At 44.8% G+C, this 24545-nt stretch overlaps 1 protein-coding gene across 11 annotated transcripts in view; it reads right to left on the bottom strand.

The window, feature by feature from the left end:
• LPP (LIM domain containing preferred translocation partner in lipoma) overlaps nt 1-24545 on the bottom strand; it is a 637427-nt gene that overhangs the window by 572245 nt on the left and 40637 nt on the right. For 8 of the 11 annotated variants that reach the window (XM_070583407.1, XM_070583403.1, XM_070583408.1 and 5 more), the window contains exon 2: nt 13883-14007. The gene's annotated coding sequence lies outside the window, so the exon portion shown is untranslated. Of the gene's footprint in view, nt 1-9457; nt 9715-13882; nt 14008-24545 lie in introns of those variants that run through there. The other 3 variants (XM_070583406.1, XM_070583413.1, XM_070583416.1) reach the window with 3 other exon arrangements.

Below are 24545 nucleotides of genomic sequence, written 5' to 3'. Positions count from 1 at the left end.
TAAAAAGCTTCTACCTGGCAGAATAAAACATCAACAAAACAAAAAGACAGCCTATCACTTGGGAAAAGATATTTGCAAATCATATATCTAATAAGGGTTTAATATCCAAAATATATAAAGAACTCATACAACTCAACAATAAACAAACAACCAACCAGATTAAAAAATAGGCAGAGGATCTGAACAGACATTTTTCCAAAGAAGATATACAGATGGCCAACAGGCACATGAAAAGGTATTCAACATCACTAATTATTAGGGAAATGCAAATCACCTCACACTTGTCAGAATAGCTATTATTAAAAAGACAAGAAATAACAAGTGTTGGAGAGGATGTGGAGAAAAGGGAATCCTCATACACTGCCGGTGGGAATGTAAATTGGTGCAGCCACTATAGGAAACAGTATGGAGATTCCTCAAAATTAAAAACAGAACCACCATGTGATCCAGCTATTCCAATTCTGGATATTTATCCAAAAAACATGAAAACACTAATTCAAAAAGATATATGCATCCCTATGTTCATTGCAGCATTATTCACAATAGCCAAGATTTGGAAGCCACCTAAGTGCCCATCAATAAATGAAAGGATAAAGAAGAGGTGGTACATATATACAATGGAATACCACTCAGTCATAAATCTTACCATTTGTGACAACATGGATGGACCTTGAAGATATTTAGCTAAGTGAAAGCAGTCAGATGGAGAAAGCCAAACATCCTAAGATTTCACTCATGTGTAGAAGATAAAAAAACAACAAACAAACACATAGACACAGAGAACAGATTGGTGGTTACCAGAGAGTAAGGGGGGAGTGTGGGGTGAGGAGAAGGCAAAAGGGGTAAAGAGGCACATGTGTGATGACAGATGACAACTAGACTTTTGGTGATGAACACAATGTAGTCTACACAGAAGTCGAAATAAAATGTTCTATGCCTGGAATTTATATAATGTTATAAACCTACGTTACCTCAATAAAAAAAATTAAATTAAATTAAAATGGACTTCCAATCCAGTTTATGAACCAGATAGTAGTATAAATCCAAATTTAATGTCCAAAACCTCATTTAAACTTTCCATCAATCCTATGAAAAAGATTTCCCAGTCGTCCACTGAGGAAACTGATGGTCAAGGAGGTCAAGCAGCTGCTCAAGGTTTTGGGGTTAGTAAATGGTAAAGCCAGGACTTGAACCCAAGTCTTCAAAATCAAGCTCCACAAACCAGGTTATTACTTTTCAGTTTTAACTATACTATGGATAGCTATTCTGCTAGAGGCAAAAATACACCTAAGAAACTCTTCTATTATTTTCACATTTTAAGGAGCTTTAGGATAAAAAAACCAAGCCTAAATTTTCAAACTAAAAAACTGTGCATATTAGAAGCGGGCAGATCCTTCCTGAACTCCACCTTGCTATTATGTTCTTAAGCAAAAGAAAAAGCTCAGAGCCCAGACACTATACAGAAATCTGCTGGGGATGTGGGAAACAGGCCTGAGAAAGGTTAGCAATGAGCTGATATCAGGCCAATTCAAAAACAGAGTTCAAAAGGCTGGGCTCAAGATCAAACGATCGTGGGTAACCCTAGTATGAGCTTCTGAACACTCTTCTGGTGCAACTGTTAGCTGACACGATGTCATGTGCCCTGTATTCAGAGGTGCACAAACAGACATTTGCTAGCACCTCCTGTCCTTAATAAGGCACAGTATATGGACCTAGCAGGTGTAGGCGCCGAGTTAGAAATGCCTTGAGCTCTCAAAGAGCTCATAAGCTTACTGGAGACCCACTCAAATACACAAGACAGAATGAAAAGTGTGCAAAGCACAAGTACATGCAATGTCCTTTTAAGGGTCTGGAAGAGCTCTGCAGATGATGACTTCTAAACTGAGCCTGAATACCCAAGAGGATTTCCATGTATAAAGAGGAGGAAAATAGGCCCAGGGAACACGATGTGCTAAGGCCTTAAGGAGGATGAGTTCAGGGTGTTCCTGGGAAAAGTGACTAATCTGGTGAGGCCAGTGGCAAAGAACATGGAGGGACGCGGTGGGACATGAGGCTGGAAAGGAATGTTGCGGCCAGAACATGGAGGACTTTGTGTGCCAGGCTAAAATACTTGAATCTTGAGACTTGTGGGTATTGCATTTGGGGAAATGACACAAGAGAAAGCTAAATGCTGTCCCTTTAAGAATTGAATCCCCTTTCATGGTCAGCTTCCAAGCCTAGCAGGGATGGGAGTGTCTACAGGAGAGCTCCTCTGCAGGGACCCTTTCTCTGTAGCCCCACCCACGAGAAGTCAGACAGGTAGGTGGCTTTCACACTTGCCCCAAACTCATACCTCCCTTGACCCTTTCCTCTAATCTAGAACTCTCACCCATGGAAAAGCCAGGAAAGAGACCAAATCTCATGCTCCAAGCAGGATTCCCACTCTGCCTCAGGGAAATGCCAGAACTACCCAACTTGACGAATCAGAAGAACAGAGGCTGCACACAGGCTCTACCTTCTTTCCAGTTACTCAAGAAGCAGGAGCAGGAACCCTAACCCTAACCCATACCATGTGTGCCCAAAGCTCCATATCACAGAGCTCCTGGCCAGGCCTGGCACTGCATGACCAGGGCCTTCGACAAGTAATGAGCCTGCACTGGTGTCATCAGTTAGTGTGTATGGAACCCTTTCCTTTAAAGAAGCCTTTGCAGCAGGTCCCATATATCAGAGGCACAGGCAAGATGTGATTCCCTTCCTGCTCTTAAGGAGCTGCCGGTCTAGAAGGAGAGAGAAGACAGAAACGAAGTAGGAGTTGGTAAGTGCCATAGAAGAAGCAGAGATAACAACACAGATCCTCGTAACAACCCTGTGACTTGGTGTGAGTGTTTGAACCCATTTGACAGGTGAGGAAACTTGGGCTCAAGCAGGTTAACTGACCTGACAGATCACACAGCTAGGAAGCATCAAAGCCAAGATTTGAACCCAGATGCCATGCCCATATGCACCACACACTAATACTCGATTATGGCCCCACAGCCCACTGTCGTGTGAGTTAGCAGAACAGAGAACAAAGAGACCACTTGTAGGGTGGTGGAGCGCAGATGGTGGGGAGCGGATGGTGATCGGAGATTACTTCATTCACAAGATTACTTCATGTGCACAGAAGTTTATAGGAGGAGCAAGAGTTCTACGGATGAAGATGGCAGAGGTCACCTCAGGCTAAAGGAACTAAAGCATGAAGGTGAAAACATGAACTAAAACACGAAGGCGAGAACATGCAGGTGCATGTCGGGGAATGGCAGGGAACGTGGCTGACTCAGGGATGAGCACGCATCAAGGAAGTTCACGGTGGACAGATACTGCTGTCTGGTTGTGATGAGCCCTGGATACCAGGGGCAGGAGTTTTTGCTTAATGCCAAAAATACTAGGAAAATATTATGAATGACAAAATACATGAATTTACAGTCGGGAACATACAGCTGAATATACTGGGAAACTAATAAACGTTTCAAAGCAGAACCGTGCATGTTTCAGCTTTACTGAGAATTCTGTCTTCCAGTGCTAAAGCCGTGCATTAACCTTTCAGGGCCTGGGCCAGGGTCAGGGTCAGGCATAATGGGCCTTCAGGTCCTTTCAGGTCAATGTACAGAGGGACACTGGAACCTGGAGGTTAGGACTTCTAGACCTATTTCGTAGATCCTGACCTATTTGAGAAGAATCCCTACAGCTCACTGAATAAATTGCAGGCCCGAGCTGGAGCATGAGTACCCACAATGGGCGAGCAGAGCATGGAGAACAGGAGAAAAGTCACATTATCAAAAGACCTGCACTTGATTCTTGGATTCTCCATTAATTAACTTTGGAATCCTGAGCAAGTCACTTCCTCTTAACAAAAGCACAGTTTCCTCATTTGTAAAATGGAAACAAAATAATCATTCTTATAACGCGAGGTTCTTGTGAGAATTAACAAAGAATTTGTGAGATTAAGCATAAGGATATGTGTTCCTACATGCAGGCCGACACACGTTTCGAATAGGTGCTCCCCCGGACAGCCACCACTTTGATAGGAATAATATGAAAACTGCCCAACTCTCCTGGTGAAGTCTCTAAATCTGGAGTTGTCAACAATTTCCCCTCCACCCCACTGCTGAAAATTGAGCTGTATTTCCCAGGCAAGTCGTTACATCTTTTTGTGCCAAATTGTTTTCATCTTTTAAATGACCCAGTAATCCCACTTTGGGCAATATACATAAGGGAATAATCCAAAAGGAAAAAAGAAGGCAATTTGTTCGGAGATGTTATTCATAGTGCTATTTCTAGCTTTTTATATATCCCTCTATTATAGCACTTATCTCACTGTGCTGTAATTATCCACTCCCCTTCCATACGCCTCCAAATTATCTTTGAATCAATCCCCAGCGCCTAGCACAATGCCTGGCATACAGTAAGAACTCAATAAATGTTCGCTGACTAAATGAATGGGTAACATGAAAGAAATTTTAAAAGAAATTCGAAATGAACAAAAACAAAACATTGTTTTTAAGAGATGATGTTAAAGAGTTTGAAAAAAAAACTAGTAACTATATAGACTGCAAACTATTGAAGAGAAACATGAGGAAGCCTCAGGAGGGAATTTATGACCTACTTTATGATCTATATTTATGATTTATGATTTAATTTATGATCTCTGAGCATCTCTAGGCTTAGGCCAAGTGTAGTATAAGACAGCCATGAGACATCCAAGAGCATGCGGTCATATGTGAGGTCACTTTGGCCTGGTGGCCAGAGCACAAAGTTCGATCTGGAATCTTGGGTTCCCAACCTGACTCAGCCACCACCTCCCATTGACTAAATCGTCTAACTTCTTTGAGACCTATTTCTTCGCTGAAACAGGGAGCATTTACAAGAAAGCCTAGCCCATTAAAAGGAATTACAGGGGGCAGGCAAGAGCCAGCAAGTATGAATTCAAATGTAAATGAAACAGAAGGGCTGGGAGGTGCCCTGGGACCAGGGTCCTCAAGTCAAGATGGGGCTTTGAAGCCACAGCTCTTCTAGGCTCTCTCTGAGCCTTCTAGACCCATCTCACAGGGTGGTGGAAGGCTCCTCACCAGGGAGTTTACGGGAGGCAGGAAATCTCTGTACAAGAACAGAGGACACATCAAGGAAAAACAATATGTTAAATATGGCCCATAATGTCAACATCACTCTGAATGTTCTGTCTTCTTGGTGGGAAAGAATGCTTCACACAAATACCGAGGGAGAGCAAAGGAAGCAGCACGTTCTGCAGGGCTTATTTTGGGGCGTTCCAGCAGCTCTCAGCCAGGAAGTCAGAGGCAGGAAGCCACTGCCCTCCGTTCCTTGGCCAGAAGCTCAAGGTTAGAAACCAAAGCGGGGAGCACACAGACTCGTTAGTTCAGATCAGCTGCAAGTCTGTGCACCCCCCAATGCATGTGTTTTCACCTCCGTCAGGTCTCCCAGATTCCGGCCCACTGAGCTTGACATTGCTCTGAAGGAAACAGCACTTGACATCCTGTACACAATCCCTCCAAAACATGTCATGAACCCATCTGCTTCTCTCTGGCCTGACTTCTATCGCCCTAATCAAAGGTCCCACCACCTCTCAACCAGATTATTGCCAGAGTCTCCTCCTAACCCTCTTGCCTCTTTTACTCTTGCCCACCTCCTTGCAATCCATTCCCCACCGCAGCAGCCAGCATGATGCAAGCAAAACAGCTCAGATGCTTCCCATCACACCTAGACTCGGGTCCAAGCCCTTTCCCTAGCTCACTAACACCTGCTAGCCCTGCCCTGCTCTCCCTTCATGCTTCTCCCCCTGCAGCCCACAAACTCCTAGCACACTGGGCTCCGGCTGTTCCTCAAACACAAACTCGTTCCCACTCCACAGCCCTGGCATTGACCATACCTTCCGCCTGCAATGCTCTTCCCTGTGACTTGTACATGGCTGGCTCCTTGTCATTCCGATCTCAGCTTCAACATCACCTCCCCAAGCCCTTCCTCCATTTGCTCACCATCTGAGTGCCCTATGTGAATCCTCCTAAGTGTCACTTATCATTGCTTAGGAGTGTCACTTATCATTCTCTCCTATTTACATGTTCATTTACTATCTGCCTCCTCCACACACCACTACCAGAATGCAAGTTCCAAGGGATCACCATTTCCTGTGTCTTTTTCTTTGCTCTAACCCCAGTGCTGGACCAGCGCCCAGAACACGACAAGGCACATAAATGGGAATCCGATAAAGATTTAATAATATCAGGTGAATACATGCCACAAATGGAAGAAACCTTCCAGCCCGCCTAAGGGCCAGTAGCCCAGCACCATGGCTAACATCCTGGGCATTGACTCAGACATGGATCACTACAGCTTGCACTCAGGAGCTGGAGGAGTTTGGGCACATTCTCCCACTTCTCTAGACTTTCCTTTTCTCAAGTAAAATGGGGATAACAGCACGTGCCTTCTGGGAGTGCAAGGAGAACTGAAGGAGTTAAATCACGGAGACGCCTAGTGTAGGGTTCAGCACAGATGAAATGTTCACTGTCATCAACAGCAACCCCATCTTCCAGGTGGAAAAACTGAGACTCAGAAAGGAGTAATGCATCATCACCCACATTAAACAGTGACTTAGCAGCAGAGCCAGGTCAGAAATTCCATCTTCAGCCTCTGCCCACTGCTCTGCAGACCAGCTGTTTCTTAGACATAATAATGAAAATACTTGATATCACACCACTGATTTATATATTTCCTGCCTTGTTCCAGAAAGGATCTAAAGTACCTAACAAAAACAAAATCATGAACTGCGTGCATCTTTTAAGTGAGAAATTTGGGGAGGGAGATGGAAAAATAAAGTGAAAGAAAGGGAGGAAAAAATAAGAGCCATTTGCTAGAGGTGGGCTTCCAATTTAAGCTTTCCAGAGGCCAATACAAAATAGAGGAAAAAACCTGTGTATGGTCCTTTGGAACACACGTTAATGAAATGTCACAGCCACGTGTGAGGAGGTGTCACAATCCAGTTCAGAATCACCCTGGCTTGTCACACTCTTGCCAGCTAAAATCCAATACCTGCTTACTCCTGATCACATGCACACTAAGTCAGACTATCTGGGTTCAAATTCCAGCTCCATTACTGACTGTGTGACTTCGGGCAACTTACTTAACCCCTCGAAGCCTCAGGTTCTTCCTCTATAATGTGAAGGTGAAAAATAGTACCTGGATGGGTAAGTAAAGTATGGTATATACAAACAAGGGAATATTATTCAGCCTTAAAAAGGAATGAAATTCTGACACATGCTACAACATGGATGAACCTTGAGAACGTTATGCTAAGTGAAATACGTGAGTCAGTCACAAAAGGACAGATACTGTATGATTCCACTTATATGAGGTACCTAGAGTAGTCACATTCATACAGACAGAAGGAGAATGGAGGTTGCCATGGCTGGGGGGAGGGGAGCATGGGGAGTTGCTTAAATAGGCACAGTTTCAGTTTCACAAGATGAAAAGAGTTCTTGAGATGGATTGCACATGTGACTGTACTTAGCATTACTGAGTCATACACTTAAAAATGGTTAAGTTGGTAAATGTTATGTATATTTTACCAAAATTTAAAATAAAATTTTTAAAAAAATACTACCTATTCACAGGTAGCTGTAGTAGCAACTAGATGATTTAGGTCACGTGCTTAGCCCATTGCTCGGTGCCCAGGAAACAATCAATTGACGTCAGTTGTCCTTATAAACAGGAGCAGCATTCACATTGGTACTACCAACCCTCACCTCTCAGTACCCGTGTCTGTCAGCACCACAGCAGGAAAACATCCCAAGCCATCATGCTTCCAGGCAGCCTCCTCCCGCCTCGTGGGCAGGGCATACAATCACGGCCCAGCCACAGGTCACGGAGGAGGAGACAGGCTGCATGGAGGTTCCTGGGAGTCCTGAGCAGGTTCCTGCCTCCACACAGCAGCTTAGAAAGCTGCTTCCCTGCCCTGCCACACTGACCAGGAGAAATGCAGGTCTGAGAGCACTTTACTCTATTAAAATCTGCCACCTAATGCCACTGGCATCAAAGTGCTTCCCCAAAACACATCTCCATTGTCTTCCCTGCATTGGCAAAAGGGCCCCCCATGTTGATCGGAAACTGAATTGACAAGAGAGTCACTCGTTATGGTCATATAACATCTGGTGGACTGTAATAAGGTGGAGCCCTCTCAGTCTGTGCTGAATGCTGCCATTGCATCAAAGAAAGCTAAAGGGGTGTGTGTGTGTGTGTAAAATCTATTCAGAATCAGCGCTCACCTTTGAATGAGAGGGCATAATACCCCAGAATTCTTGCAGCTTCAAGAATATCAGTTGAGGCTCAGATGGAAAGCCCTGATCAATTTCTTTCAAAGCCCGTGCATAATTTCTACCGCCATCGATGAAACTGAAATAAAGGTCTCCACTATTCAGTTCTGCCTTTTGGACAAGCTATCATCCATTTCAGGAAAAGAAAAGATACAGGTAGCAAAGCACATCAGAAGGTAGCAGCTCACATTCAAACAACATTCACATAACTGAAAGCAGAAAAAGGTGAGGAGGAACCAAAAGGGGAGAAAAAGTAAAATTTTAAAAACAATGCGTTCAAGCATCTGAGTCCAGGTAACATGACAGAAAAAGGTCTGACCTGGGAGAATTTTGCTCCCGTTCTCGATTTCTCACCAAGCAGATCAGTAAGTGTGGGCAACTGGGGCATCTCTGAGTCTCAATTTCCTCCTCTGCAAAATGGGCATCTTCCCTGCCTGCCTGAAGGGGCAGCTGAAGTGTAGTGGAAGGAGGAATGATTGGGAGGGACAAGATCTGGGTCCTAATGCCTCCTAATTAGCAATGTATCTGCAAGGCAAATTAGTTGCACTCTCTGGCGCCCACTGCCCATTATCACGCTGTAAAATGAGACAGATGAACTGAATAATCTGAGACTCCCTCCAACTCTGACAGTCCATCAGATCTACACAATGTCCCACACACCAGGTATTGATTCCAGCCTGTGGATGCCGTCTAAACGCTATACTGCAACACTTTGCATACTCTTACGTTCAACCATAACTCCGCTTTTTAAGCTAAACCTATCCCTCCCCAGTGTCCACGAACATCCCTTCTGGCTTGTTGCTTTAGCCGGAGGAATCAGACAGATGACAACACTCCCAAACCATCTCTCTGGCCAACTCTAGGCCTCAGGTAGGAGGAAATCTGTCTCATTTTTTTATATACAAATAGAATTTTTCCCCAGGCAGAGCCCCTCTCTAAATCCCACTGGAGAACTCAAGTACTCCCCTGGGAAAGCAGCTGTCCACACCCCAAATTAAAGCGGCCAGTGCTCTCAGCAACGTGTCCCATTACCATGCAGGCAAGCCGGCCCTCAGGGCTGTAAGCCCCGGGTCTGCGAGCAGAAATGCCATTCGCTCCGGCAATAATGATGTACTCACGCGATGTCAGGCCCCACAGGCAGCTGGCCCTCCGCTGGCCCTCACTCCCTCTCATCCACCCTGAGTCCCACTGCAAGGAGGTGGTCCTGAGGCCCGAGGGGAACAGCACTGAGATATTCTACCCTCGGCTTCCAGAACTAGGGGCAAAGGAATGGAGGGGGAGGGGGTGGTGGCGGGGGTGGGGGGGCGACTTTGTTTCTGGAAACAAGAATTCAAATCCTGCTTCTAAACCCTGAGTCACCTCCTTCCCTTCCAATAGATCAGCGTGGTGGGTAAACATTTCCATATATGGAGAGGCAGGCTGGAGGATGTCGGAAAAATCACCCTTCTCTCCTCTGGCCCTTGAAGAACATGCCCCACTTAAGACAGAATTCCTTACTCGGAGTAAATGATTAACCCCAAAAGAAGTGGAGTCTTAACTCTGCCACATGCCCCCCTGTTACAGAGAAAAGTCTCTCCCGCCCAAACAAGGAAGCAACTGGTTTGAAAGGATTTAAATTCACTTTAGGAATGAGGCCACCTAGAATGCAACTACATTTATGAAGTCAGTCTATTAATTTGGGGAAGGTGTTTGGGGGGATGCACCTGAAGAGGTCACCAAGAAGCCAGGCGGCAGTTCTTTGGGTGGCAGACGAGTCCTAAAGCAATCTCCACCCTCGGACTCCAATGCCCGACTCTTTGCCCAAGAGTCCTCCTGGGAACTTAGTTTCGGGTGAGTTCTTCATAGGACAGACACGAAGCAGGAAGACCCAGAATAAGAGCAGACTTTCAGGACAGCATTAGAGGGTTCAGGGGTAGGAGGGTGGAATGTCTAATTTAATTTATAAGATTAATTCCAATCCGAAGGTCCTGTGAAGTGAAGGAGGACCAGTGAAGTCAGTCAGGAATGAATCTGGTCTAAAATGACTCCCAGGGCCAGCCTGGTGGTGTCATGGTCAAGTTCACGTGCTCCACTTCAGCAGCCCGGGGTTTGCAGGTTTGGATCCCAGGCGTGGACCTAGCACCACTCGTCAAGCCACGCTGTGGCAGTATCTCACATAAAACAGAGGAAGATTGGCATAGGTCTTAGCTCAATGACAATCTTCCTCAAGCAAAAGGAGGAAGATTGGCAACAGATGTTAGCTCAGGGCCAATCTTCCTCACAAAAAAATTTTAAAAATAGGGGTGGGCCCAGTGGCTCAGCAGTTAAGTTCGCATGTTCTTCTTCGGCAGCCTGGGGTTCACCAGTTCAGAACCCGGGTGCAGACATGGTACTGCTCATCAAGCCATGCTGTGGCAGGTGTCCCACATAGAAAGTAGAGGAAGATGGGCACGAATGTTAGCTCAGGGCAAGTCTTCCTCAGCAAAAAGAGGAGGATTGGCAGCAGATGTTAGCTCAGGGTTAATCTTCCTCAAAATAAAAATAAATAAAAAATAAAATAATAATAATAAAAATAAAAACATAAATGACTCCAGACTGAATTAGAGGATGAGAAAGAAGAGAGATGAGCAGCTGAGGAAAATAGCAAAGTGGGAAGGAGGGATCTGCTCAGAGAAGGGAAAGCACATCTTGGCTTCCCAATGTTCTAATTTCTTAGCGTGATCTTGTTCTACTGTAGGCTATAAAGGCTTCTATAGGTCAGATGAGCCATTTTTCAGAATCATCACCTACTTCCTGACTTTTGGGCTTGCCCCATGAGGCTGCTGGTTCTCATTCTCAGGGAATCTTCAAGCAATCAACAGCACTGGTCAGAGTGTGAGGGGACCCAAGCCCTAAGCCCAGAAGAGGCACTCCTTAAGATTTTGGACAAATCAGTTTTCCTCTTCTAGCTTATATTCTCTCATCTACAAACTGGATAGATATCCCCAAATTGTCCAACTGTGAGCTCTAAAAGCAGCTTCTACTTGGTCTATCCAAATAGTCGTAACATTTATTTTGATTACTTGTTTTATATTTTTGCAAGCATGCCACAAGTACTTGAAAAAAAGCAAACAATTATTTACTGCATGTTTAATAAATGGGCACCAATATAAGTGACCATTAAATGACATAAGGAAACAGGATCCAAGAATCTTCCACCATATGCCAGAACCAGAACTCAGTACAGAATTCTTGCCACTGCAGTACTCCCAGGAGATCCTAGAGGTGGGCCAAAAGAAGGTAAAGGGATGCTCCTCATTTGTAACTGAGAAGACTAGCCGGCCATCAGCCTTGGTGGTTCTGTAGAAAGATTGTCATCCTATCAAGGATGGATCCCTTCTAATATCCTAACAGGAGCATTTCAGCATAGGAAAGAGATATTCCATGGAAAATAGCTGCCCAGGATGACCCGAGAAGTCTGAAAGCCAAGGACCAAGGAAGGAGCTACAGGGATAAGTATGAAATCCAGAACTGAAGGGCCCATATCCACCCTCCACTTCGCAAATAGCATTTGAAGACCAGTTTCCATATCCCCAAAGGGCCCTTCATTCCTTAATGTGGATGGGCCTCTCCTCCTCTTGACCATGGAGAACCACTGGCTCTGGGATGCCAAGAAGAGAAAAGATCATAAAGGCCACTGAGGCCCAATGTCCCTCCTGTTTATCAACCGCCCCCGTGATATCTCTGAGGTCTCTAGTGAGGTGGAGATCATCATCTCCTAAAGCTGTAAATTCCGTCTTCCCAACAAAGTTCTTCCTTATCTTGAAACAGAATCTGGCTCCCTAGCCATCAACCTCCTGCTCCCAATTCTGCCTCTTGGAACCATAGAAATAACCTATACCTGTCTCACTGGTTTAGAATTTTTGAAAGTGAATATGGATACAGAAATGAAGCTGTGTGACATCTCATCCCTTGGTCACTTGGGCTGTTTCCTGACCATGCCACATTGCTAAGTCCTAATGCATCTGTTGCCAACTTGAAATCCATCCTTTCTGGGTTTTTCCATAAGCGTTACTGCCAAGCAACCCATTCTGCACATGTACCTCTAGCCTTGTGGATTCACAGGATATACCCTATTAAATCCCAGTCATTGAGAAACAAGAGAAGATAAACCTTTGAGACCAGTTCTCCATCCAACTCTACCCCATCGTCCACGCCAGGTTCCCATTCTTTATGGACAAAGCTCAGGGATGCAGATCCAATTCCCAGCTCCCCACTCCTGCTCTCGGGCCCTGCCAGACCTACAACTGTCTCCAGGATACAAGGCTGTTCCAAGGGACATTAAGAGAGAGCTGTGTAGGAAGAGCGGGCCTTGCCAGGACAAGAGCTCTCAGAACAACAAAGTGACCTGCCGGCAGGACAGCAGGGCCAATTTGCTGATCCCAGGGCTGGGAGCTTGTGATCCCTGACAACTCTAGCACCATTCTGGATCTTTACAAAAAGGGGGAAGAAAATGTTCTTTTCTGCCACAATTCTGATGGCACTATTTAGATTCAAGGTACACAAGGTACTGATGCCTCACATTAGAAGCACGCTTTACTGTTCAGTAAATGCTTTCCCAGACAGTCTCATTTCATCTCTACTGGCCATCACCCCTAGAGGTAGTGTTATACCCAATTTAGTGATAGGGAAACTGAGGCTCAGAGAGGTTATCTTCCCAAGGTCACCCCAACAGTAAGTAGTAAAAAGGACTCTGGTTTAGGATGTAGACCACTGGAGCTCCCAGTTCCAGTTCTGCTGCATACTAACTATATGACCTCTGGCCAACTGTTTCACTTTTCCAAACATCGGCTTCTACACCTGAAAATTAGAGATTAAAATAGCCCCTCTGTCTACCTCTCAGAGCAGTAATGAGGATCAAATGAGATAATGGGAGTGAAAGCCCTCTGGAAAACGGAGAAGGCTTTACAAGCGCGTATGGGATTATTGTGTGATTACTTGTAAATGACTGTGCATTCCATTACAAATACAAAAAGCAGTGAGGTCATTCTCAAGACAAAGAAACATTAAGGCTCTGGGAATTAAAAGGAAACGATTTGAGGTTCTACAGGGTTCTGTCTATATGCTACTCACTCTTGCAGTTGAAGTTCAGCAGCAACTGTCAGATTTTCAACCGCCAAGTCACATATGTCTACAGGACTGCTCCAGACAAAGTCTCCCTTTTCAGCTACAAGCAAATGCCGGGCCAAAAGGAGGTAAGAGAGAAGGACGTTTGCAAGACCCCCTGAGAGCCTCAGTTCTGGAAACGTGACCTGTGATGTTTTCCTTGGAGAAGCTGTTAGAAACACAGGCTCCAGTTTCTCTGCAATTAATCCACGGGGAAATAAACGTACAGTAAAGGAGCTATTTACCAGAGAGCACGAAGGGAGCTACCAAGCATGAATTAATCAAGGGCACAGGATATTTCACGTTGCAGATACCAAAAAGATAGAAATCTCCAACCCGTTAAGCCTCCCAGCCCAGCTCACAGAGGCTCAACCTGGAATTCTGGGCATCCCAGGCAGCAGAGACGACCATTTACATACCAGAGGTCCTGCGGCAGATCACCTGGGAGCCAGAGGTCACCCAAGAAGCTCTGAGAGTGCAGCCGTTGGTCTATCTTCCTTCAGGCCTCTCCCAATACACTGGTCATCAGGATTCTCTTCAATTTCTGCAAAGATCCAAGTCATTGATGTCATTTATGGAGGGGCCGGATCTTCCCCAAAAATCCATTCCCAAGGCTGATGAGCACACAGCTCAAAGATGATTGCTTTCTGGTTTACATTTTATCATCTACTTCCTTGTGCTTAACGCTGAAGAAAGGCACGAAATTAATTTGTTGCATAGATGTTTGGGCACCTAATAAGAGTGTGTGCCAGCACCCCCAGGGATGCCACAGTAAAGGGCTGTGAGATGCAGACAACTTCAAGGAGCTCGCAGGCACAGTAGGAGAGAGAGGCTGATCATAACGCAGGACAAGACGTAGTAGACTCCATGAGTTCAGACTTCAGTAGGGTCTCTCCCTCAATGAGAGGGATGGACTTCTAGGCTAGGTATTAAAAGAGAATGGGACAGGGAGAGGAGGGGGTGAGGGAGCATAGACTTTCCAGGTGAAAGGAAAGATTTGAAGGCAATGAGGAGCTATGTCCAGTGAAGAGCAAGTTTGGAAGATGTGTGAGCCACTAGTGGGAGAAGTGGGCAGATGGCTGGAGACAAAACAGAGGTAACTCAGAAAGGTAACCTGAAGCCAAATAATTGTTGTAGGCTAAGGTGATTAGATTCTATTTCTAGGGGCTGGCCCCGTGGCCGAGTGGTTAAGTTCGCACGCTCCGCTTCCGGCGACCCAGGGTTTGGATCCTGGGTGCAGACGTGGCACTGCTCTTTAGACCATGTTGAGGCAGCGTCCCACATGCCACAACTAGAAGGACTCACAACTAAAATATACAACTATGTACTGGGGGGATTTGGGGAGATTCTATTTCTAAAAGCAGAATGATTTTTCTGAGAAGTAAAGCTCTGATCACACCATTGATCAACTTAAAAAAGTAGTTTCTTTGGCTGCTCACTGCCAAATAATAATAACAACAACAATAACAACTACAATTTAATGAGCGTTTACTCCATTGCGGAGCATCGTACTAAGCAGGTTGCATATATTATCCCATTGAATCCCATCAAGAACCCTGTGAGCTAGGCAGTCCCATCCCCCATTACAGATGAGGAAATGAAGTATTAAAGAAAAAGTAAACCTGGCAAGTCTCAGAGAGAATAACTGGAAGAGAATTAACTGCAGAGTAACTGGAAGTAACTGGATTAACTAACTCACAATGCCAACTCAACCCTTTGCACTTCTAGAACGTGCTCTCCAATTTCTAACCCTCTTTCCCATTGCCCACTCTCCCTGTCCTATTCATATAAGATGAACTCATCCCCACAGAACTATCACACATAATAATCGTATAGAACAAACATAACTATCTCCAAAAACAGTTGGCAAAATTCCTTATTTGTTTGTCTCCCCACCAGACCCTTGGAGTCAGAAACCTTGCCTGTGTTCTCAGCACTGTGCAAACAGTGGACACTCAATAATTACATGTTTTCAGTTGAACAATGTCTCTGAAGGTTGGGCCAGCAAGGTCACACAATACTGGCTGTAATTTCCACTCTCTTCTGCACAGAAATTGAACTAATCTCAAGCAAGGTCTCAAGGTCCAAAGGGACACACAGCTAAGTTGAAAGATACAGGTCAAGGATGGCGCACATGGGGCAGCCTCAGGTTCTGCAGCTACTCAGAGGCTGCATGACCATGAAACTGCAGCTGGCGTTCCAAAAGCCTCAGAGAGAGGTGGGCAGAATGCACATTTCCTAGAAAAAGGGGAGAAGCTCCGGGATCCCTCACAACTGTGACTTGTGCTAAGCCACTCTGTCTCTCAGCCTTGGTAAAAGGCCAGCCTGGGCTAGCACAGTGGTTTTCAAACTTTTTTTCTGCTTTGAACAAAGTGCTTTGCAGATGCTCAGATTGTAAATTAGGTAACAGCAGAGCTGCTCAGGCTGAACTTGAGTTCCTGTCCGCTCGTACTCTTCTCACCACTTGTCATCTCCCACACTCAGCACCCCAACCCCAAGGCCACCCCTGGAGTCTCCCAGGCTCAGGGGAGCACTGCTTGAAAACCACCAGCCCTCTGAGCTCTTCATAGTACCTTCCAGCTCTGATTCCAGTAACCTCTGTCTGAGAAGTACCTCCTTCATAAGCAGCTCTGCACTTTTACCAGTGAAATGGGCAATACATGGTGTAACAGGGAAGAAAGAGTTCTCAAATTAGAAAGCTTGCATTATAATCTATTTAGGCCCTGTGTTCTCACAAGCAAGTTATTTAAATCTTGCTAAGCCTCAGTTTTCTCATCTGTAAAATAGGAAATAATACTGTTATCCACCTAATAAGTTTTCATAAAAGTTAACTAATTTAATATGCATAAGTTACCTTGTACAATGCCCACAATAAACACTGTGTTACGATCACCACATCGCTAAACTTATCTAAGTCCACAGGTAGAGAAGTAGGTAGCATTGTGTTGAAGGCAAAGAAGATACTCGATAAAGGATAGGGGCCCATTTCTTTCCTTCCTTGCTCTCATGGACATTTTCAACCTGAACAAACAATATGATGGCAATAATAAGCTGGAGGGAGGAACATATTTTGTGTCCCAAATTCCCTACAGCTCATCTTTGAAAACTCTTACAGCTTGTCTCTGGAATCTTTGACACTCATGGCCGTTTTAGGCTTCCAAGGATGTCAAGCGTGCAGAAAGTGAGTTTGAGAAAAACAGTGTTCCAGGTCAGTAGCACAGGAGGAAGTGTTAGAGTTGCTATCCCAGCTCCCGGCTTCCACACCCACCAGCTGAGTGGCTGAGAAATGCCATCTGCTCTCTGGGCCTCGATTTCCTTTTCTGTAAAACAGGGATAAGAACAATCCACCTTCTACCTCCCCATGATGCTGAGTAGGACCAAGAAATTAACAACTGCGAAAGCTCTTGAAAACTTCACTGCTCTATACCTCTATAAAATATTATCATTTTTATTATAACCTCAAGCAAAAAGTTGAACCACTGCAAAAAATAACTTAGAATGTGACCAAAACTTGGGAATCCCCCCGTGTTGAGGCCCCTGTTCCAACTTCAAGATTCTCTGTCTCTCATCTGAGCTTTGCCATAGGTTCCCCGGACATCCTGAAGGTGCTGCTGGGTTAACCCCCATTTCATCACCACTCTCCTAGCTGACTCCTCACCAGTGGCCTGAACTGCACAAAAAATACTGCCCAGCTGCCCTCAGGCCAGCACTCAGGGCCTCCAGAATGGGCCCCAACCCATCTTTCCAGCCACATCTCCCATTATATTGCTACGTGAACCCCTGGCTCCAGGCAAGAGCATACCCCCAATTCCTTACAATTCCAAGATTTGGCCATGATCCCCCACCCCCCACCCCATGCTGTGCCTCTGAATCTGAGCACAAAATTTCTTTACTGTGCAGTGGAGAAGCGGACCTGTTAGGAGTCTTCTGTGCTTGGGGTGCGGTCAGCAGTGTCTTCACTGCCCCATCCTTTCTCTAAAGATGGTCCCAACAATTATTGGTCCATAAACAGGCACATCATGATAAATAGACATTTCTGTATTTCTGTGTCATTGATCAATCTTTTCACATGCCCCACCTTTTTAAATGCATAATGTCAGATATGACCATGACATCTATTTTACAAATGAAGAACCTGAGGGTCTATAATATAAGAAGTAGCTGAGCCAGCAGCCAGTGCAGGCTCTTGGCTCCAGAGCCCGTGCACACTACAGTCTCTCCTGCAGCAGCAGAGCGCAACTGAAACCCTGCTATAGAAGGTGCTGGCCTTGCGGCTAGCTTACTGTGACCCTGCCCAAATCACTTTCTTTCTCTGAGCCATAAAATGAGGACTCTGGGGTCATGCCATACATCTACACACCCCTTTCTCTCTCCTCCTGAAAGATTTCAGAAATGAAACCTTAGAGAGGAACAAACAAGGTAATGTCTTACATATGTGTTTGGTCAGTTCCACCCGAACTTTGCTAAAAAAAGGAAGGATCCACCCAAGTGTCAAAAAGCCACCATGCCAACCCAGTGGCATAGTGGTTAAGTTCGCATGCTCTGCTTCACTGGCCCAGGGTTCAGAGGTTTGGATCCCGGTTGTGGACCTACACACCGCTCATGAAGCCTCAAGCAAAAAGAGGAAGACTGGTAACGGATGTTAGCTCAGAGTCAATCTTCCTCACCAACTACAAACAACAAAAGCCACCATGACTCTACAGATGGCACAGGGAACACTATGTGACAGCATCACCATACAGACCAGCAAGCCGTTCCCCAAGAAGCACTGCAGTCATGGCCACAGCCCATGAACCTTGTCAGCAAATTGCTACTTTGATTGGCAATTTTTAATAAGCTCAAAATGCAAGAGCATTAATGCAGACTGCACAGTATGCACCTTACATACCTCAAGGCCTGTGGGCTCCACGAGGGAGGGCAATGGAAGAATCTCTCTTTCCTTCAAGATTCTTAAGACATTCGCTTCTCTCTTTAGTGTAGGCAACTACTAGTGAGCACGCACTTTCACCTGGATTTGGAGACAGTATCTGTGTGGCAGGCTGTCGTGCCCTCTTCGCCTATTCTCCTACAGTCCAAATGCTGACTGCCAGGATCTGCTAGGACCATAGGATCCTAGATATGGCAAAACTCAGGTACCAACTGGTCCAACTCTTGCAAATGACTTGCCTGGGGCATTCATTCATTCAAAAAACATCACTGATGTCTACTTGATGCACAGTGATAACACGAGGCTAGGTTTCTACTCTCAAGGACCCTGCGCTGATATCTTAAGTGGCTTCCCAATGGCAAGAGAATAAGGCCAAGTGCTTTATCTAATATCTCAAGTTTCTCAATAACTTGGACTCACCCTTCCATTCTCACCATAAATCCCCTCCCACTGCCACTCAGCACACATTCTTTGCTTTATTCAGACTGAACTCTTAGCTCACATTACTCCCTTTGCTTGTCCTATTTCCTCTCCCATCCCAACATCAAATATGGATATCCTACACATCCTTCAGGGTCTACTGGTAGTTCTCAACAGGAATGAGGTCGCTCTTTGAAGACAGGCATTTATTTCTGCAGTGTCTTATATATGAGAGGATACCTAGCACCTCTGGCCCTGACCACTAAATGACGATGGCGGTCTGGTCTCCAGCATTGAGACAACCAAAAACACTCCACCACATTTGCAAATGCCCCTTAAAGAGATGACGCTGCCCCCAACTGAAAATCACCCGACCACTGTCACCCTACACGACACCTCCCTTGCTTCTCAGTCCGGTTGGAATACCTCTCTTTGAATTTGCTCAGCCTGCTCTCCAGGACATCAATCACCACCTTCCTTATACTATTCTTCCTATATACTTGACTTACTCCCTTTCCAGAGACGACTCCCAGTGGAAGAATTCATGACTTTCCTCAGCCCATAGTGGCAAATCTAGCACAGCGTCAGGCTCATAGTAAGTGTTTAATAAACAGTTGTGAACAAATTATGTAAACAAGACAACTGCCCAGGGCATGACTCCCAGGAGGAGATTAAACTGAACTGGAAAATTGCAAATCAACCACTGTTGTCAAAACTCAGGAGAACCCAATTCAGAATCTGAAATTGGGCAAATGGTCTGCTTTTTGGGGATATTAAGTATATTAACGTTATATATTTTATGTAAATAAACAAATATTAAATAGAATATTATATCTAATTATATTATAAAACTAGAATTAATTATACATATTAACTGCTTTGGGATAATAACTCCTGCACATTTTTAAATGGACATGTTGGTGGTAGACAGATTCTCTTGATGTGGCCCAGGGTTCCTTTCCACCCGCTAAAGTGCCCTCCTGCATGGCAGAAACAGACTGCTAAAGACTACATTTCCCACACTCCCTTGAAGCTAGTAAATTAGGTTCCAGCAATAAGACGCACTTGTGTGAGACTCAGAAGGTAAAAGTGAAGCTACATCCTCCTGCAGCTATCTTTACTGGCAAGCAACACTGTGGGACCCTAGGAGTCAAATGCAGCTCCATTTGGCAATCTAACACCCCACCACCAACCATGAGGATGTTGAGAAAAGTTTTAAAGACCCCAGCAGTGACTTCCTAATGCCATCTTCCTCATCCCTGAAGTGTGGCTCTGGAATAAATTCTTAAACTCAATAGCTCCAGATGTAGCCTCTTGGCTTCGGCTGTTCCAGCCTCTCCAACAATTTTGTTAGCATCTCTTCCCATGAATCAATCTCTTTCCACTTAAATTATGTGGGATGTCTTTCCTGCACTTAAGCCTGATAGACGCAAAAGGGCAAAAACAAAAACAAAAACAATAGATCAATTAAATGACTATTTCTTTATTTCATTTTTTTCTTTTTCTTTTTTTTTTTTTTTTTTGCTGAGGAAGACTCGGCCTGAGGTAACATCCACTGCCAATCCTCCTCTTTTATTGCTTGAGGAATATTAGCCCTGAGCTAACATCTGTGCCAATCCTCCACTATTTTTTTGTATGTAGGACACTTGCACAGCATGGGGGGTGAGTGAAGTAGGTCCGTGCCCAGGATCCCAACCTGCAAACCAGGACCACTGAAGCAGAGCACATGAAATTTTAACCACTTGGCCACAGGGCTGGGCTCCATTCCTCTATTTCTTGATCTGCTCAAGACCTATGTGTATCTATACAAAAGACCTTCTCCCTGGCCTCTGCGAAGGGAAGAAAAATATCTCAGACGACTGTCACGAGCCAAACAGACCTAACAGACATAAATACCAGATGTCATAAGCAAATAGAATACACAGACTAGCTTATGGTCTATGTAAACTCCAGTTCACACAAAATGAAGCATGGTTATAGCATCATTACTGACTCTTTCCTGAGACTTCTTGGCTTGACCTCTTCATTTTCCAGATTTGCCACTGAATACTTCAGTGCCTCCAAGCCACGCCAGCTGCACACCTAGCCATCTGCTCTGTGCAGCCCCACAGAGCAGGCCTCCAGAAATGTCTGTTCCTGTCCTTGTTTCCTTATTTGTAAAATAGGGAGAGCAGTAGTACCTTCCTCAGAGGTTCGTTTATAGGATTGGGTGAAGAACTATAAATAAAGCCGCTACAACAGTGACTGGCACACAGTGATTGCTTGCTAAGTGTCACCTTGTGTGTAAACCCAGGAGCAATCTTAGGATCCAGGTATAAGCCCTATTTTACAAATGAGGAAACTGAGCCTCAGAGAGATTATATAACTTGCCCAAGGTCAGACAGGAGGAGGGATCCCAATCCAGCTCCATGGCCTTCCACCAAGTCCGAAGCTCTTTGCACCTCTGCATCCTGCTTGCTGACATGCACACCTAATGGAAAAACGTATTAAACTGAGGAGGAAAAACAACCCAGACATTAACGGGGCTGTACCTTGGGAGCTCTCTGGGCATCAGAGGATGATAAGGCCAATGTCATGAGCCCTGCCCTTCAGCACAGTCAGCTCCTCTGGGTAAAATTAGCTCAGCTCTGCTCCAGTGCTGCCTGGAGCCCTGAGGCAAAACTCACCCCGGGCACAGCACGACCTCACCTGACCCTCACTCCCAGGAAGGGTCCCTCATGCACCTCATTAGGACCTGAGATGACTCATTTTGCTCTTTCCTGTCTCTGGCTGCTGAGGTCACCTCTCTGCCATCCAGAAAGGCAGCTCCAAAGGAGAAGTAAAGATGAAAATGCAAGCAACTGTTCCGCATCCTTTTCCTCCGGGGCAGCTCACGAGCGAGGATGGGGTGCCTGCCTGCCAGGCCAGCTGTATACTGGGGGAAGGAAGCTCTGCTGAGTTATATAACCCAGCTCAGGACCAAAAACAGACACTGGCCAGATGGACTTCTGAGATTACCCTCCTTATTTTACTCTGGCGATGATGGTATTGACCAGGAGAAGGGCCTATTCTATATTCTTGCGTCCTGTAGAACATAGCACACTGATGATGACACGAGGGTCTCCTCTGCATCCTCCCAACCCAATGCCAGCAGACTTGAAGACAGAGCTCAAACGCCACCTATCCTGGGGCCTTTCCTGCTCCCATCCCTACTTAGCTAGAATTTCCATCACAATTTCCCCCATGCTTTATCTCTACTCTTTATTATTTAGCCTTTATCTCTTGCATACTTATTTTGGACTTGAGGATACAGAAATGAAAGAAATGACCCTCGCTCTCAAGAAAATGCAACTAACTTCAATAAACAGCTGAAAATGAGGGAAGTGGAGATATCAGAAGTCAGAGGTATGTTTCAAGCAGAAGTGATATCAGAGCAAAGTCTTGAAAGGCACATGGGAGCTACTGTGATAAGGTGGGGAGAGGGGCGGTTGCAACAAGGGAGTGTATGTATTAAGTCATGGAGGCTACAGAGAATCCCATCTATGTTCCTGGAGTATAGAATCTGTCTCTGGATTAGTAAAATGAGGATGGAAAGAGGCAGGAGCCAAATTGTCAAGAGTTTTCTAACTTATGCAAAAGATTTTGGATTTTTACCCTGAATGAAGAAATCACTGAAGGATTTTAAAAACAGAGATGTGGCATGAACGGATTTGCATTTTTAGAAAATTGTTCTGGAAGAAGAACAGAGAATAGAATGGAGGAAGTTGAGAATAGAAAACGAAGGCCAGCTGACAATTATTGAAATAGTGCAGAAGAGAGATGCTGAGGGTCTGAATGGAAGCAGGACAGTGAACGTGGGGGAGGGGTGGGGAAGCGGAGCTACCATAGTGACTCGCTAAGAGCTGAGGATGACTAGATAGAAGGTGAGGGAAAAGGAAGAGGTATTCAGAATGAGTCTCGATGTCCAGGCTTGAGTGATTGAGTAGACAGATGGTCGTATCATTGGCCAAGGTGACAATTCTAAGGCACAGTAAGTCTAAGGTAACTTGAAGATTTCTAAATGGAGTGTCCAAAACGCACTTACATATATGGGTCTGGAGCACAAGAGTTCCAAACCAAAAAAAAAAACACCCTAGGCGTCATGAGCACAAAGATATAGAAGGTGCAGACAAAGTTCTACCATCTCGGCACTTACGGGTGGTAAGGAGGAATGAAAGCCAGCCAAGGAACCTTGAGGAGAGGTCAGAAAGGTGGGGGAAGAATGAAGGAAGCCAAGGAAGCAAGAGTGGTCAACAGTTGGAATACCACAGAGGCCAGATCAGAGCAGTGCTAGAAAGCAATGAATTTCGGTCCCCCTGACCTGAGAGAGACCTGAGTCAGACCTTCTTTCTGAATGAAACGGGCTAAGAAGCCAAAAGAGGGCAAGGAAGCAGAGACAAGAGTAAAGGCAGAGAAGGAAAGACGAGGGCTGGCACGTTGTCAGAGAAGCGCGTATGGGTATATCTCTTACTTCCCCTACCAGACAACAAGCTTCAAGCAGTGCTGCCTAACAGACGTATAACGCACAAACGTAATTCCTCATTTTCTAGCAGCCACGTTTTTAAAAAGCAAGAAGAAACACGGAGAAATTAATTTTAATAATACATTTTATCTAACCCAATATATCCAAAATATCCATTTCATAACTAATGGACATAAAACTTATTAATAAGATATTTTACTTTTTTATACTAAGCCTTTGAAATCTAATGAGCAATTTACACTCACAGCACATCTCAATTCAAACTGGCCACACTTTAAGTACTCAACAGCCACATGTCATTCGGATTTAACTTTGAGGAATCAGGCTCAGCTTAGTCACTGGCATACTGCATATTTAAAAAAAATAAATAATGAAATGAATGGAAGGGTGACAGATGGAAGGATGGATGGACTGTCATTCCATTGAGAAAGTTAGTGAACTCTCCATGACTTACTTCCCTGTATCAACCATACTTTAAATTTCCAGTCTTGGGTCACACTGTGACTGGAGCCTTGGTATAGCTTAATACCAACATAAATAGCTTAACTTCCATTCCTTCAAAATTTCCCCTCTTCCTTCAAAAATCACAAATGTTGTCAGTCTCCCTAATTTTCTTAGAGCAAAACAATGCTGTCGAACACTAGTCAGAAGACCTACCACCCACATGGATCTCAAGCAGGCCACTTTACCTCCCTGAGTCTCCATTTTCCCTACCACAAAAATATAACTAACTCTGCATATCTCATAGACTCACTGTAAAACTCAAAATAGTGGAAACATTACAGTATTATACAGACGTAAGGTACCACTCAGAAGTCTCCCTATATTATAAATATATACTATATGAGCTTATAATATTATAAACTTCAAACAAGTCTATATGCACACATGCATAAACAAATAAAATCTTGCGTGGCTACATTAACACTAGTATTTTAATTTGCGACATCACTATTCTTCTGTTCTCCCTTTAAAAACCACAGAAGATGTGGTCACTCTGATTTTCCTAGGGAAAAACAATTAGGTTTTCCCTAAGCCACCACACTCTGAGGTTTGCAAAACTGGATAAAACTTGCCTACAAATTAGAGACTTAGAAGTTCTGTGGCAGGACATGAGCAAGCCTGGAGACGGTATGGTTGAGAGCTCAAACTCCTTTCTATAGATGGGGCACAGAAAATGTCCTGTAGTGGACTGACATCACTTATAGTTTAATAGTTAAAATCATCTCCATTC

The sequence above is a fragment of the Equus przewalskii genome, chromosome 18 (assembly GCF_037783145.1).
Source record: "Equus przewalskii isolate Varuska chromosome 18, EquPr2, whole genome shotgun sequence".
Classification (NCBI taxonomy): domain Eukaryota; kingdom Metazoa; phylum Chordata; class Mammalia; order Perissodactyla; family Equidae; genus Equus; species Equus przewalskii.
Note: the sequence above shows the minus strand (reverse complement) of the source record. Positions and strands in the feature narration are given on the sequence as shown.